The sequence below is a fragment of the Podarcis vaucheri genome (genome assembly GCF_965113315.1).
Source record: "Podarcis vaucheri genome assembly, chromosome: 1".
NCBI classification, from domain to species: domain Eukaryota; kingdom Metazoa; phylum Chordata; class Lepidosauria; order Squamata; family Lacertidae; genus Podarcis; species Podarcis vaucheri.
In genome coordinates, this window is record NC_138759.1 from 116361845 (window position 1) to 116375413 (window position 13569).

The 13569-nt window shown below is 46.8% G+C and overlaps 1 protein-coding gene and 1 long non-coding RNA gene across 3 annotated transcripts in view; one reads left to right on the forward strand and one right to left on the reverse strand.

Moving 5' to 3' along the window:
• The window catches only part of UBE2E3 (ubiquitin conjugating enzyme E2 E3), a 99200-nt gene extending 98858 nt beyond the window's left edge, over positions 1–342 (reverse strand). Inside the window, exon 1 of one of the 2 annotated variants that reach the window (XM_082201148.1) lies at positions 214–342. The gene's annotated coding sequence lies outside the window, so the exon portion shown is untranslated. Of the gene's footprint in view, positions 1–206 lie in introns of both variants that reach the window. The other variant, XM_082201150.1, reaches the window with a different exon arrangement.
• Positions 343–624: 282 nt separating this feature from the next.
• On the forward strand, positions 625–2025 carry LOC309519956. The gene is made up of 2 exons (XR_014214086.1): positions 625–853; positions 1656–2025. It is a non-coding gene; the product is annotated as an uncharacterized lncRNA (long non-coding RNA).
• Positions 2026–13569: the final 11544 nt, after the last annotated feature.

Consider the following 13569-nt stretch of genomic DNA (forward strand, 5'->3'; position numbering starts at 1 on the left):
CAGAGGAGGCTCTGTGGCCGGGCAGTGTGGAACATTGAGAGTCGGAGCGGGGGGGTGGGGGGGAGAGTGAGTGAGTGAGTGAGTGAGAAAGGGGGAGGTGCAGTGCGGCTGGATGGCCGGAGGGTGGTGCTGCAGAGGCCTCCTAATTTATTTATTTATTTCCCCTTTGCCGCCTCTCCTCCCCCAGCCCCACCACCAATCCCCACCTCGCACCGTTTCCTCCAAGCCAGCTCCCGCGGCGGGGTAAGGGGTAACGTGGCTCGGGGATCGCCAGCTCCCTCTTTCTCACGCTCCCTCCCCCCCCCCGCTTTCCCCGGGGGGGGGGGAGGAAAAGCCGGATGGAACGAGGCAAGGATCGAACGTTCCACCGCCTCCGCCCCCTTGTGTCGCTACGTTCGGCTCCAGAACGTTGCAGTCAGCAAAGTTCCAAAACGGAGGAAGTAGCGGGTTGGCGGGGGGGGGGGCGGTGTATGTCCTGGTGGGAAGAGTAGGGGGGGGGAGTTGACAGGGAGAAGGTGGCAGCAACGGTGGAGGGGGGCGGCGCTCACTCGCTTTACTCGGCTGGCAGAGCGCGCGCGCGCCCCTGTGGGCCGGGGCGCGCGCGCGCGCGCTCTTTACCTTTGCAGGGTGCCTGCTTTCCTCGGTGCTGGCCAAGGACAAAGAGTTGGTGCCTGTGCAGAGAGACACCCCACCACTGCCAACTTTGAACCCTGGCTCTTGTTTTAACAATGGCTCCTGGAGGCCCTCATCACACCCCCTCCACCCCACCCCTAGACATCCCATGGGGGAACACTTCACACACACACACACACACACCGCTCCCATGTTTTGCCAGCGGCGGCAGTTATTGCGGGTATGTTGGGTGGAGGGGGATAACAGCTATGGATGGTGGCGGTGAGCAGTGAAATCGTGAATCGGCCGGCTTGAGCTGACAGCTGCCTTGCAGTTGTGATGAAATGGGCTGAGGAAGAATCAGCTCTGTTACAATCCATGTTCCTGTGGGCACCCCCAACTGCTCTTTCTAGAGGTGCCTCCTAAGCCCGGGAAAGGGGGTAGCTGTAGATATGGTAGTTATCTGTTCTCAGGGAAATAAATAAGTCTAGGGTTGAGTAAGGGAGAGGCCCACTTTGCTGTGCAAGGTGAGCTCTGAAAAAAGACACTCAGCCAAACTATTGGGAGGTGAAGCACAGGTTTGGGGCTTCAGAAAGGAAAAAGAGAGGCCCGCCTAACCAAAAGTTGCTCAAGTCCATCTTGCCAGCTCAATATTTCTGGTGGGTCAGCTTGTCTGGGCACTGCTATGGATACAGAGAACCAGTGCTTTTTTATTAAAAAAATGTTTAGGGGTACTCTCATTTTGACTCAAGAAAATCACCATTTTATAGTTCAAATGAGGGAAAAATAAATACAGTAAATGGACGAAAGATTCACAAAATGTTTAGGGGTATGTGTCTCCTCAGAAAAAAGCACTGCAGAGAGCAGATCTTCTTAGCTCGGTTGGCTGGAGCGTGGTGCTGATAACGCCAAGGTTGCAGGCTTGATCCCCGTATGGGACGCCTGAATATTCCTGAATTGCAGGGGGGTGGACCAGATGATCCTCAGGGTCCCCTTCCAACTCTACAATCCTCCCCCTCCTCCTCCTCCTCCTTCTTCCCCAGAACTGAACCTAAAGATGTCACACTTCTACTGTTCCACCACAGACATTGGGACTCAATTCTCTTCTCAGGAAAGTGTTTTGTTTCCTGCTACTCCACATACGAAGCACCTCACCTTGAATGAACTTTCCTAGCTTCATTCAAGTACCCTTGGATTGTACGGCCGAGGACAAGGGTTGTCTTAACTACTGAACGTTTGATCTGTTTGCTTTCAAACAAAGCAGAGGGACAGGGAGGGAAGATATCATATCATCATCATCACTTTTTGTCCAAGTTCAAAATCCACTCCCCCCCCCATAACACACTGTATTTCATTCATCCATCCATATCCTTACTCTCCACCAATAAACTCAAGGCACACCAATAAACTCAAGGCAACGTGCATGATTTGTCTCTCTTTAGACAAACAATACAGAACATTCTAAACCTGTATCAAAAGAGCAGGAGGGACGCCCATAGACTTGGCCAGGGCAAAGGTCTTCACTCCTGCTGCCTGCTTTGCAGGCAAAACCGCTAAAGACAGAATTTCTAAATTTGTGTCTACAAACATAAATTAGCATGTGTCGATTCTATGCAAATCTGGATCCTTTTTTGTCCTCCTTTTTTGGTGATGCATGCTTTGGGAGCGGGGGACGGAGGTTGAAGCTGCGACCTGCACACGACAACCTGTGTCCAGGTGAGCAAGGAATTCTAAGGGTGAGTTCACTCGTGCTTCCACCCAGGATGTACAGTCTATAAAGCGGGTGATGTGCAGGAGTGAATGGCTGCAAGTCCCTTACCCACCCAACTGAATGCCTGGATAAAAACCGCCACTTTAAAAGGCTTGTTGGAAAGGGAAGATCTGCAACAGGTGCCGACGAAACTACAGAGGCGGTGCATGTCTGCTATTCAACTCGCCCACTGTGTTAGCGGAAGCCAGTGCAAGGAATCCCGCTAGTGTAATGGGGTTTCTTCCCTCCTCTCCCACATGCCCCACATGCCTCCCCCCCCCCAAAAAAAATCCTGCTCTCGAATTTCAGGAGAACCTGCAGAACAGTGTGTGGGGTAGAAAGGGGGAGAAGAGGAAGGGAGATCATTCTGTCTGGTAAAAATGCAAAATGCCTGCACTGGCCGAACGCTCCTATTAATGCAACATTGAATTCCACCCCAATTATTACGTCCTCCTGATGAGATAGCATCTTGAGGCCCTTGACCCCCATGCAATCTATCCACCTCTTTTTTTGCAGGCCATAGTCCACTTAGTCCACAGTACTTAGTCCACAGTAGCAATTCCTTATGTGTTGCGGGGGGGGGCTGCGTGTGACATGCTTGAGAGTCCTTCTCCCTTCCTTCCTGTTGCGTGTGTGCAACCAAGCCCTGTGTCAATGGTTCCTAAGATATTTCAACCGCATAGGTTGGCTTGTGCTCATCTCTCCATGGACCCTGCCATCTCTTTGCCCACCACAGTTCTATTGTATATGCCAAATGATGTGAGACAGGATCTTCTATCTTGCCAGCATGTGCTGGTTCTCTGGGTTCACTTCAGATCGAGGGTAGAAGATGCAAACTCGGGGAGTTGTTCTCAGGGGAAAACTGGTTGTATAGCACAACTGTCCTGCAAGGTAGGCCATTATTCATGTTGACATCTGCAAGGGTTGGTATTGCTGGGCCAATATCCTGACTCGGGCCCACTCCGGCCACCAGAGTCCTGTGGCCCTGATCCTCCTCCACTTGACCACCTCTTCACTCAACTTGTCAGAGCAAGTGACAGGAGCAAGGTAAAGGAGCCTCCTCCTCTGGGACTCAACCACTCCCTTGCTGGCCATGTAGAAAGGATGGAGAAGAGGAGGAATCATGTCTCAGTGGGTAGCAGAAGGTACAATCCCAGAAATCCTCCAGGTAGGGCTGGAGAACCACTGCCAGCTGGTGTATCAGCCTTTCTCAAACTTGGGTTCCCTAGGTGTTGTTGGACCTCAACTCCCATTATCCCTGGCCACTGGTCCTGGTAGCTAGGCATGATGGGAGTTGTAATCCAACAGCATCTGGGACCCAAGTTTGAGAAAGGATGGAATACTGAGCGAGGTCAGCAGTAATTCACACGGCATCAGTGAATTTAAATCTTTATTCTAAGAAACAAACAGCTCAGGAGACCAGGCCTTGTGAGCACAGCAATTCTTCCCGGTAGATCTTGCCCCAATGGGGCAGTTGTGAGGACTGAAAGTCCCCATCTCCCCACAGTTGCCTAAGCCCCCAAGTCTTTCCCAAGCAATTTGAGACTCTGTCAACATGTCTGTCTATGGTCCGCCCTCTTCATGCCTCTTCTGGTCCTGAAAGGCCAGTGGGGAGGGGAGCTGGTTGCATCAGGAGCAGGAAACTCCCTGGCTTCTTCAGTAGCCTGCCTGATCTTTGCCTCTTGGCCCCCTCTGCTGCTGAGTCTGGACTGCTCTCTGCCACAGCCTCTTCCTGCTCACTAAGCCCTGTTCCCTCTTCAGCTTCTGACACCTCCTCCTTCCCGTCTGCTCCCTCTTCTCCCTCTGCCCACTCATCATTGTCCCTCCACCAATCCCCTGGCTCTGAGCCTTCTTCCCTCGAAGGGCAAGTGAATGAGCAGCAGCATGTAGAAAGGGGACCTACAGAATCTCCTCCCCACCCCCCAAAAGCTTGGAAGCAGCACTGATAGTTCTCATTTGCATGAATAGGAATTTGAATCCAGGGCTCCATACAGCAAGCCTCGATTTTTAGCCGAGGTCTCCTAAGGCTAAGGACAACTGTGCCCCAAAGCAAATTAATGTGAATGAAATATTAATTTTGATAATGAAGTAATGGGAACTTGACTATCATGATTAAAGGATGGCTAATCAATTATGGAGCAATAAAGCAATGTGCCGTTTGTGCTGGGGGGTTGGGAATCATGAAATGTCACCAGGAGAATTGTGCTATTAGTCATGATGGGAAATAATTTCCTTCCTTCCCAGCTATGCATTCCGCATTCTGATGATCGTGGCGTCGATGTACAATGTAGCCTAATGATAAACATCTGCCATAGATCTGCTTAAAAAGTAAGTGGCAGTGTTCGGAATCAACTTTGTTCCCGTTCCTCCGTTGCCTTTATCCCTTTGTAACTCTGTGTTTCCTTGCAGAGAGGTAGACTTTCATATAAAACTACCCCTGTGATGCCAACCCTTTAGCTGCAGCCTTCGGAATTAAACCTTCAGATTTCCAGCCGCTCTGTTGCTTTTCCTCTTCCCAGTTTTTGGGTTGCCCCGATTTTGCAAGACCCAGTTACGAAGCATTTCTGATCACGGGTTTGATAATAACATAACCTATGCCTGCTTTATTTTACCTTGCTTTGTGCAGTCTGTCTCAGCTGTGGGGGTTTACAAAATTGGATATCATTATATCTATGCCAAGTATTTTTTTTGGGGGGGGGAGTTAAGTTTTTAATTGCATTGTGTAGTCTTTCTCAGCTGTGAGAGTTTATGATATTTGATGTCATCATATCTATGCCAAGTATTTTTGTTGGGGAGGGAAATTAAGTTTTAATTTAAAAAGAAAAGAAAAAAAACACCGCAGGGTTACTGTGACCCATTCAATGTATAACCGTTGCTCGGTCCCAGCTCCTGCCAACCTAGCAGTTCGAAAGCATGCCAGTGCAAGTAGATAAATAGGTACTGTTCCGGCGGGAAGGTAAATGGCATTTCCGTGCGCTGCTCTGGTTGGCCAGAAACAGCTTAGTCATGCTGGCCACATGACCAGGAAGCTGTATGTGGACAAACGCCGGCTCCCTCGCCCTATAGAGCGAGATGAGTGCCACAACCCCAGAGTCGTACATGACTGGACCTAACGGTCAAGGGTACCTTTACCTTGACCTTTTACCTCGTACTGAATAGGATCTGAATTAGACAGAGTGCAAACGCTTTCTTTTGCTGCTACTTCAGGATGGGGGAGTTGGGGGAGGGGGCCTGGTAAGTGTGCATATGACAGTGCCCAGACTCAGCAACATGGAAATCTTGCATTCCTCCATTGATTTCTACCAGCAGCTCTCACTTCTGCCCCTGGGGGCGTTTTAAAATAGCTTCTCAGTGTGAACCAGGAAGTGACCTATCCAGACAGTGGTTTGTATGTGTGTGCTTCTGTCCTCCTCCTTTCAGCTGCTCTATTTAGTCCCCCTCTCCCATCTGCACAACAGTGGGGGGTTTTATTCAGTCTCTTAGCATTCCATGCTGTTGAACTATTGGTGAGTGTGTTCCCCCCCGCCGCCACCCCAAAATGAAAAAAGACATTTTTTGGGGGTAGTCCTGCAAACCTCCAGATTCTCCTGAGTTTGCCAGCACCCACTTGTTGCACGAATTCTAGCCATAGGTTCGAGCAGTTTTGCATTTGCAAAGGGTTCTTTACTGCTGAATCGGAACCAATGGGAATCCATAGAAAACCCGATGGTTTTTTGTGCCATTCCAGCAATAGAGAGTGGGTTTCCCCGGGGGAAAGTGGCAGCAGGGAAAACAGAGTTGTGGGCCAGTCCTATCTTCGGCATGGCTGCAATGGAGTCTGTTGGACAGAGGTCAGAATCACATCCATTGTTCCATCCACTCTTGCCTCTGGCCCTGCCCAGTACTGTCATGCGGACCCCCGGAAGAGTGCTGATGAAAAAGACGCTGCGCTTGGTTCCCATCCCTGAGGCTGAGTATTAATAGAGTCTCTACTTAAAGAGCGTTTTGAAGCCGGTTGGGAGTGAGGGAGGGTCTCAGACAGAACTTCGGAGGACTTTCAAGGGAAACCAAAAATAACTTAACAGAACTAAATACCTTTTTAGAAGGTTTCTGCGTATTGCTGGGTTGCCGTCAGATTTCGCCTAAAGCAGAATTCAAATATCTGAGGAATATTAAGGGCAGCCAAAAATATTTCAACGAGACAAGCAGAACTGTGGGTCGGGGTGGGGTGGGGTGGGGGGAGTGTTGTCACTCGTCCCTGGAAATAAGCTTCAAGACACAAGCATAAAGCATCGTTGGATTCATAATGTCAGAAACTGCCTTATGTCTGAATTAAAGACACTGATGTCTGAATTAAATACATTCTTTACATTATTCATGAAACAAGAACATTGCTTCATGAATTGCCTCTACCTGTAGCATTTCGGCAAACTCTGACTAGTTTATCAAATTGGCAACGCCACCCTAGCCTAAATTTAAGAAAGAGACTTGCAGTCGTGATTAAATGCCTACTTCGCAAAGGGGCATGCTGTTTTAACAACTTAGGCAAACGTATTGTTCATTTCATGAATTAAACAAAGGGTTGGCTCCTTTCATGATCTGGGCAAAGGAAATATCGTGTTCTAATAGCAAACTCATTATCCAAGTGCCGTTTTTATGTAGGCAAAATGACAGTGCAAGAGGCGGGCTTTGGAGAACCCCAAGTTTTAAAGACGTACAAAAGACACTTTCGCAGAAGGCCTTGGGGGGTGGGCACCCAAAAATGACCTAATAAAGTCTGAACACTAACCCCTGAATGCCTGTTGAGGGCTGGGGAATGGGATGGACTCTCCTGGAGAAAGGTGAGGCTGACCTGCTAAAAGCAAGCACAGGAACACTCAGTGCTGCAACACTTTGCTGCAGTACCCACATTTCTAAGTGCTATTGCAAAAGCTTTTCCCTTTGCACATGACTATACCTGTGCTCCTAGGGTTTCAGCCAGACAGGACTATCTGATCTATGCAGGCAGAAACCTTCTCACTAAACACTGGGTGGGGGCCAAGAAAAGCAATATCACATCTCTCCACCAAAGAGAGTCCTGAATCGGGGCTGGATTAACCATTAAGCAAAATGAGCACACGCTTAGGGAATCAAGGGAAGGGGGCAGCAGAGAAAATTCCCATGGCTGGATTTACCATGGACCATATGGTGCAGCTGAACCAGGTTCAAAAAAAGGCTCCTACAATAAATGAAAAAATTACACACACACACACACACACAAACACAAAACTAATAATAATAATAATAATAATAATAATAATAATAATAATATAATGTGAAATAGGTAAAATAGAGATTTATGATCTACATTAATTTTGGGAATACAGCCAAGTTAGAATCTGGTAACTTGGCTCACTGAGTTACCACTCACATGATTGTTCTAATATTTATCATATCGGCTATCTCATTCAGTTGTCCACTGAGAGAAAGTGAAGCAGTTCTCCATACAGTGTTGCTGGGGGGGGGATTTCTTCAGATTTGGGTTTTTTTTAAAGACCTTGGCAAGAATTTAGGAGAGAACTTTTCTTTTGGAGGCATTTAGGGGCAACGAAATGTTAACCACATAGATTTTGGAGGCAATCAATGTGTCAACTTGTGTTGAAATCATATGTGCATCACTATGAACTCGTCTCGTCATTAATTTGGATACCAAATGCTATGTTGTTTGTGATAACCAATAAGGGAATCACCCTAGAGTTTCATTCTATTTATGACCGATTCTAAGGCAACATGTAAAAAGTGACTGTCATGGACATAATAGTGCTATTATGTTATTTTAGGTTTATTATTGTTTACATTTTGAATTAGATATATATGGGGAGGGTGCCACCAAAATCTTTTAAGTGCTTAGGGCCTCTAAAGGTCTTAATCTGGCCCTGAATCCAGCACATATACGTGAGAGACTCAAGCAAGTGCACTTATCTTTGCAGCAAGAAAAGTAATTCAGCCTGGAGAGAGGGAATGGGCTTCTCCTCTGCTGCGCATTTCAAGTATGGACTTGACACTCGGGAGCCATCATCAGCTGTGCCCATGAAACTAAGCATGTGCCCCCGTTATAGACAGAGAAGCAGCGGCCGGCCCAGGTGTCTTGCCTCCAACGCTTCAATAACAGTGGCCACTGTGACTGAGTGATAATGTGTGCGATGCTTCTTAAACACTCCAAAGTGCTGCCGTATAAACGGTGGTCTTTTGGTGGGGGTCGTCTTTTGCCTAACGTGAGGCTCGAACCCAAGACCCTGTGATTGAGAGTCTCATGCTCTACCGATGAAGCTATCCCAGAATTCCCAGCCCCCTTTCTCCCCAGACTTAACTCACCCACAAGATGTACATTTGAGGCACTCTTATTATACCACTTTCAAATTCATGGGGAATCCTGGGAACTGTGGTTTGTTCAGGGGGCTGGAAGTTGCAGCTAGGCGAGGTCATCAGTGCCCTTAACCAAGCACATTTCCCAGGATCCTTTGAGGGAAGCCATGACTGTTTACAAAAGGGACGCGGGTGGCACTGTGGGTTAAACCACAGAGCCTAGGAATTGCCAATTAGAAGGTCGGCGGTTTGAATCCCCGCGACGGGGTGAGCTCCCGTTGCTTGGTCCCTGCTCCTGCCAACCTAGCAGTTCGAAAGCATGTCAAAGTGCAAGTAGATAAATAGGTACTGCTCTGGCGGGAAGGTAAACGGCATTTCCATGCACTGCTCTGGTTCGCCAGAAGCAGCTTAGTCATGCTGGCCACATGACCCGGAAGCTGTACTCCGGCTCCCTCAGCCAATAAAGCGAGATGAGCGCTGCAACCCCAGAGTGAGCCACGACTAGACCTAATGGTCAGGGGTCCCTTTACCTTTTATGAATGTTTACAGTTATGTGAGAGCACTCAGAATGTGACCCTAATGGTTTTTCTTTACAACGGCTTTTTTGGAGCATAAGTTGTTGCAGTCAAAGAATGGGGGGGGGTTAATGTAAACACAGTACGACCGTGCAGCAGAGCCTGTGCTTTGTATATTCTAGATTCCTACGTTCAGTCTCGGGTACCTGTAGTTAGAAAGAACCTGGCAGCAGGTGATGTGAAGAGCCCTACTCTCTTCCTGAGAGACCCCAGGGAGCGACTGCCAGTCAAAGTCCGCAGACCTGGACTAAATGAACAAGCAAGCTGACCTGGTTATAAAGCAGCTTTTAGTGTTCGACTGCAGCGTGGAAGAACAGCAAAGGCTTGTATGTATGTATGTTTGCTTGTTTGTTTGTTAAAAAGTAGGCTTCAGAGAATTCCCAGCTCCCCACTACAAGCAAATTGCCCCTGAGACGCACAGTCGAAAAATTCCTAGCGTAAACAGTATCTTGGATGATGAGCAGCTTGGGCATAATTAGTAAGCGAGACGCAGGACAATATCAGAAGTCTATCAGTCAGCAGTGTGAGAGCCTTTCGTTCAGCTGCCTGCCGTTGATGGTGCCAAATGAGACTTGGGAGATTAGGAGGAAACCCTGAATGTCAGGATTAAGCATTTGGAAATGTATTTGATCAAAGGTGAGAATTAATGATGCAACTAGGCTCAAAACTCTCGCGCTGCTTTTTCTGTGCAGCAAATCAAACGCGGCGCAGCAGCCCCTTCTCCCACCAGTCCCTAGGAAGGGTCCCACATGACATTTGTCTGTAATTATAGGGTGCCCAAAATAGGGGGGAAAGGTAGCTGAGAAACACAAAAGCATTTATGAATTAAGATAATTACTGGGGGGTTATTATGTAGATCCCAGAATAGAGAGGATCCTTATTGGGCAATTTCCCCATAAACAGTTACTGCAGTTTAACTGCAGTGATTCGCCGCTTCCGCACATGTGTGTGATGTCATTTTGAGTATCTGCACATGCGTGAGCAGCGAAACCCGGAAGTAACGTATTCCAGTACTTCCGGGTTGCCATGGAGCATAACCTGAAAACACTCAACCTGAAGCTACTTCAATCCAAGGTATGACTGTACAGTGGTACATCTGGTTATGTACTTAATTTGTCCCGGAGGTCCGTTCTTAACCTGAAACTGTTCTTAACCTGAAGCACCACTTTAGCTAATGGGGCCTCCCGCTGCCACCGCACCGCCAGAGCACAATTTCTGTTCTCATCCTGAAGCAAAGTTCTTAGCCCAAGCTACTATTTCTGGGTTAGCGGAGTCTGCAACCTGAAGCATATGTAACCTGAAGCGTATGTAACCTGAGGTACCACTGTACTTACTTCAGGAGCAGACTTCAGGCTTGCAGGATCTGCTTTGTGTTTTACTAGATCCCTGAGCTCCACCAGCTGGGGCCAGGTGTAAAAGATATAGAGTTAAAGAGCATGGTGCCTTTGAGCAGAGGCTGACGACAGGGATTTGTGTCTTGTGCAGCAGAGCTGAGCTGAGTTCACAATCCTTCCACATGAAAATCCATTCCAGGTTACACAAAGTTTTCTTCATTTCAGCAGTTTAATTCATTTATTTATTGGCAAGGGAGAGAGTCATTCCATCATTGCCAATGTATATATAGTTATTTGCTTGGTTGTTTATTTAAAGCGTTATTTAAAGAGTTATCCCACTCTTCAGCCAAAAAGCAGCTCCCACAGTGGCTTACAAATGTCAGTGATAAGAGAGTCCTTGTCCTCAGGCTCACAATCTAAAAGACACAACACAAAAGGGAGAAGAAGAAGAAGAATGGATGGGAGGAAGGAGGGGGAAAGGAAACTCGGGCGCTGTTCCTTGGTTTTAACTGTCAGAGACAAACATGTTTGCTGATCTGCTGCAAGCAACCTGGAAATCTACCAGTAGATTCTGATCTCCTTTCTGCCCACACTTGACTTGATTCATATAGCAGCACAGCATTATGGCACCACACCTATCGAAATCATAGAAATAACCTCTGCAAAGGTAACTAAGAGTGCATACAAATGTCTATAATTTGAACAGTGAAACCCCTGTGGAAGCACAAGCACGGAGCTTAGTTCAGTGTCGTAACATCATCATGATTTTGCATCGCACCAGAATGAAGCTAACCCTGTGCAGCACGGACTGGCTGGAACCAGTGATGTCACTAACCCAATTTCCCCCACCCTCCCCATAATAATCCCACCACACACACACACACTTTAAAAATCATGCAGAAAGTGCCAGATTCAATCCCTAGAATTCTGAGCTGGGAGGACCAATGGTTTTTCTGGCCCTACGTTAAGTAGCTTATTTGGTTTGTTTAAAGGGGAAGCGAGTGTACATGTAAACGAACAAGACACTTTCACAGTTAACAAAAAGTAAGCAACCTATTTTCCATTAGACGGGAGGAATAAGCCTGAATTAATGCTCGGATTGGTAGCAAGGATTGCTGTCCTTTCCAAACACAGTTCAGAAGAAAATCAGGCTTACTCCAGGGACAGAAAAACCACACCAAGTATCTTTTCTAAGATATGTTGGCAGCATGGAATTCTATAAAAAGTAGATTGTTTTGATCGTGGCTGCACAGCCTCCTAGTGGTTTAAAGAAAGGCCAGTTCAGACAACCCATTTGTGACTTTACATTTGTTCTGCGCTGAGTTGTTTCGGCAGTTCAAACTGACAGCGGCTTTATCCGAAGCAGGAGTTGCTCCCTTGTGTGGAATTATGTAGATTCTGTTTGTAGTCTGACATGTGGCACAAATCCATGCATTTGTTTTACCTTCTGCACATGCAGTGGGGATCTACTGTCAATCATGGCTTCCTGTACATGTTGAAATAGCTCCATGTGAAGTCAGTACACATCATGACTAATGACAATTTCTGCAGTTTCAAGTATCTGTTTCCTCTGCAACAGCCCTGAATTTGTGCACGGCAACGCAATCATCTGAGCCCTCCATGTTGTGCCTGGGTCTCGGTTTCTTATGCCATCCTACCCCATCTTTTAGGAAGCACTCAGGACCACTTTACCGTGTGCAAATTCAGTCTGGGGTTGGTAGGAAAAATCAGCGTGTTTTAATATAAATGGGTTGTCTGCCTAGGCCTAAAAGAGAGTTTGCTGTATACGTTTCCGTCGTCAAGTACTCCAATTCTCTTTATGTAGATTCGTGAAATCGAGAAAGATCAAAGTCTGCTGTGAAGATTCATTTCAGCTGTAGATATGCAACCTTTAAGTGTACCAAAATGTTTATGAAACAGAGCTAAGTGAGGTAGGTAAAGAGATAAGCCAATGGTATCTTTCTGTATCTGTTAAGTAACCTGATACACGCTAAGCTTAATTCTAGCGTTTTTGATGTCACCTTTCAAAAGACTATTGAGCAGAGGTCAATTGAAAAGGCCGGCCTTGATGTGATTTCCCGATACTTAATGTCACACATTTATAAAATGCCCAGCTGATTCAACAGATGCTTATTTGTATCAATTAATACTTATCCATTTTATTTTTCCATTGAAATCCGGAAAGATTTTGCTGATGAATTGAAGATAAAAGTTTTCCCCTTGTTGTCTAACAATACATGAATAGCAATCCTCTTTAAAGGACGTAACGAGTGGTGTCACCTATGCGCCAGGCTGTGTACACGCGCACCATACGCTGAAAGCACATTTCAAGCTTTTGACTCTCCCCAGTGAATCCTGGCAACTGTAGTTTGTTAAGGGTGCTGAGAATCGAAGCTCTGCAAGGGGTAAACTACAGTTGCCAGGATTCTTTTAGGGGAAGCCATGTGTTTTAAATGTATAGTGTGTATGCAGGGGCAGTCCTAGCCAAAGCATCAACTAATAGGTCACAAAACTGCATTCTAGATGCAGAAAGCAAGCTAGGGATACGGAATTTTGACTGCCCCTTCTTCCTGCAAGAAAAAATGTCCTGCTTTAGGAGTGCTATCCAAGAGCCTTGGTGCAAGCTAGGGTCGATGTTTGCTATCACTGCATAGGAAGTGAAAAATCACTTGCAGAGCTGGAAGAAATAGATGATTGATTCCCCAATCTTGGGGGATCCCAGATCTGAAAGCATACACCTCTCACTTATTTTATTATTATTAACGCTTGTATTTTCATATGTTCCAGTAATAACTCAACCTCAAAGAACCAGAGGGACTCATAAATACAGTGGTACCTCGGGTTACATAGGCTTCAGGTTACAGACTTTTCTAACCCAGAAATAGTACCTCGGGTTAAGAACTTTGCTTCAGGATGAGAACAGAAATCGTGCTCCAGCAGCGCAGCCACAGCAGGAGGCCCCATTAGCTAAAGT